Genomic DNA, 3,101 nt, shown 5'->3' with positions numbered 1-3,101 from the left:
ACGGTAAGTCTACCGCCTGCACGTTTCTTTTAAGCGCCAGCAAAATATGCCTGCCGAGTAGAACCTTGCAACACAAGCTTGATAGGTTTCTGTTAGCCTCTCGATTAGCGCCACATGCAGCTACTGAGTTTAGCCCTACACAACTTCTCCTGGGTCGAAATGTCAAGACAAGGTTGGACCTAATTAAGCCGAATGTTACGAGGGAAGTCAACAAGAAGTTGCTCCGGTCCGATAACAGCACCTTGAAGTCTTCTGACCGCAACCAGAATGTATGGGTCCGCAGCTACCGCAGAGGTCCGAACTGGATGCGTGGCACAGTCATTGAGCGAATGGGGTCAGTTCTGTACAGAGTCAAGGTAAATGACCAAACCTGGAAACGCTATGTCGAGCAGTTACGGGATAGCACCCTTTGCCCACCTGAAATGGAAACGACTGATGATTGTGCTGTTCCTGAGGAAGTTGGGCATGTCGCCTGTTGTTATGGAGACTGAGTGAAAGGACGCGCCACCTCAGGCTGCGCCGCCCAGTGGGGAGGTTTCCTCTCCAGAGCAGCAAAGTCACCAACTGAATCTGAGAAGAGATGATTACCACCCGTGCTGGTCGTGTAGTTAAACCACCCCATAGGTTGAAGGACTATGTTTGCGACTGGAAGGAACTGTACTGTTTCTTGGTCTGTTGTCACAGTACCTGCATGTTACCTGAGATACTTTAATTTGATATTCGTTTTGAATCTTGTTTTATTTTCCATTGTTTCGTTAGTATATTATTAAGTCTTAAAGAGAGGAAATTGTTAGATTTTCCCGTTTTGGGTTACCTGTACTATATAGAGCTAGTATCACGTGATCCGTTTTCCATATTTGGTATTGTCCACAAGGTTCTTGTCGTTTGGATTAAAACAGTTCTTACCGCCATCTTGATTTGGTTTTACTGTGTTCCCGGCCTCTTTGTGAATACACAACACTAATCATTCAGTGAATTACTTGTGTCAACTAGACCTATAAAGAGGAATCAGTATTTAGAATCGCTCAGTTCAATTGTGCAAACAAGCACGGCAGCCGAAAAGATGAATTCTTGGAAAGCAGCATATACAATTTTAATTGTTCTCATCTCGAGCCATGATGTTTGTATACTGGAAACTAGGGCTTGTTATGATGAGTATGGTTGTACTGATCCATGCGAATCCCAGTTTGACGCCATTGGATGCCAGTTCTCAGATCTGAATCTCCAAGATAAACCAGAGGATGCTCGCACGGGAGCTGATCCAGTGGCGAGCCAAGTGCTTTATCGAGTTCTGCGACCAGACGAGGACCCTGTGATAGGACTCGTTGCAAAAAAACACCTCTGCTAACAGAACCGTTCTCTCCCATGTAAACTGCGGTGGTAGGCCGAAATACAAATCACAATATATATCAACTACAAGTTCTCTGGACACGGCATTACATTACAAGAACAAGGGCGAGAAAGAGGGTTTGAGTGGGCTGAGAATTGCCGAAATTGACCTCAATAATCTGCCTAAAAGTTGTAAGATTATAGACCTAACCAGCGAGGAGAACCGAGACAAATACTTGGGAAAGGCCGTGTGTAAAAACTTTGCCAAGGCCTCAAATGAGGTACTTCTTCAATGTGATGTGGCAATTCCATTCAAGGTTATTGATCCTTCCGAGCCAAAGGGAAAGCTTTTGCAATCCTCTGGAGGACTTTCAGGAGAACACTTCCTAATAGCATCATGCCGATCATTTTGATTCTCTGCTTGCTAATGGTAAATGCTCGTCAGTCGTTTCGCCTAAAAGTCGATTCGCCTGCATCGAAGATCACTGAAGAAATGATTTCCATCGACTAAACTATCCGCGATGCCGTTTCACCTCGGTGCTAAATTACTTTAGCCGGAACTGAAATATGTTTAACATGTTTACGTACAGTTACCTGCTGCTCTTAACTGCGTTTTAACGCCGCCTACCTGTGATTTGCCAAACAAAATATTTGAGAGGAAGATTGGGTTGTATGTGTCGATTTCTTTATAATAGAGTGGATGTGAGGTGGTGTGTGGTAGACTTACAAACACGCTAGACAACTTTAGTGATATGCGACAATGTAAACATTTAGAAATAAGAAGGGAAGAGTTTTTTACTAAGACAGAGTACTTCATCTAGACAGTAACATTTTCTTTCTTTAACATTACTAGGGAAGATTCCCGAAAATATGCGAATGCAGTTGAGCGCAAATCGATATTAGCGTATGATATTTCTGAAGGAATGGGAAACAGCAAAGACCAGTTTACTGAGTTGTTTGTTTCGATGGTTTTGAAGTCGGCTTCGTTAATTATTATTTAGCTTTCAATAGATGTCTCTTGCGGTTGCCGCGGCCGACTGAATAGTTGATTGTAAATGGCCACCGATTTTGACCCTTTTGAAAAACAGGATCTCGTAACTGCCTTAAGCAGTGTCTGTTTTCTATGTAAATGGACTCTTTTAGCATTGAGTTAAAAATATTTTGTCAGTGGAAAGCCAAAACTGATTGACCTCAACACAAAAACCGATTTCAGGTTTGTTGGTTAATACATGGCGCGACGTATTTAACAAAAGAAAAAAAATAACAACAATTTGCGCTTTCAGTCATTAAAATGTTAGTCAGGGATAACGGCCGAATTTTGACTTGCTGTTTCTGTGAACTACGACTTCCCTACTTACTAAAACTAAAGTTTTAATTTGGTTCCGTATTTTGACTACAAGCTGGAGAATGTGTACCGTATGATGCTAGCACGGCTTATAAATATCGAAGACTCGGCTCTTTCATGAAAGTGGGCGACGTTCAGATTTTAAGACGTTTAGACGTCAGTTCTAAAAACAAACAAACGGATCGTTATTTCGAGACTTTCTTAGCCTTGCAAAACATCGAGACCCGCGAGAGAGCTTTGTGAAAAATAGATACGCAGTGCGTACATGGTTGGACATGCAGTACATGCATATTACCTTATTAACAGTAATAAGTTTTGTAGTGATCCTTCGCCATTTTATTTGAAACATGAACAATACATATAAAGATATAAAACCCGTCCAACTACTAAAACGGATTTACTTAGAGACAGTGACTCTTTAAAGAGC

The 3,101-nt window shown here is 41.9% G+C and overlaps 1 pseudogene; it reads left to right on the top strand.

Annotated features, from left to right (window-relative positions):
* The first annotated feature begins 267 nt into the window (after nucleotides 1–267).
* LOC145499545 (uncharacterized) lies at nucleotides 268–2,377 on the top strand (annotated as a pseudogene).
* The last annotated feature ends 724 nt before the right edge of the window (nucleotides 2,378–3,101 follow it).

Source organism: Orbicella franksi, chromosome 1, assembly GCF_964199315.1.
Source record: "Orbicella franksi chromosome 1, jaOrbFran1.1, whole genome shotgun sequence".
In the NCBI taxonomy this organism is placed as follows: Eukaryota; Metazoa; Cnidaria; class Anthozoa; order Scleractinia; family Merulinidae; genus Orbicella; species Orbicella franksi.
Note: the sequence above shows the minus strand (reverse complement) of the source record. Positions and strands in the feature narration are given on the sequence as shown.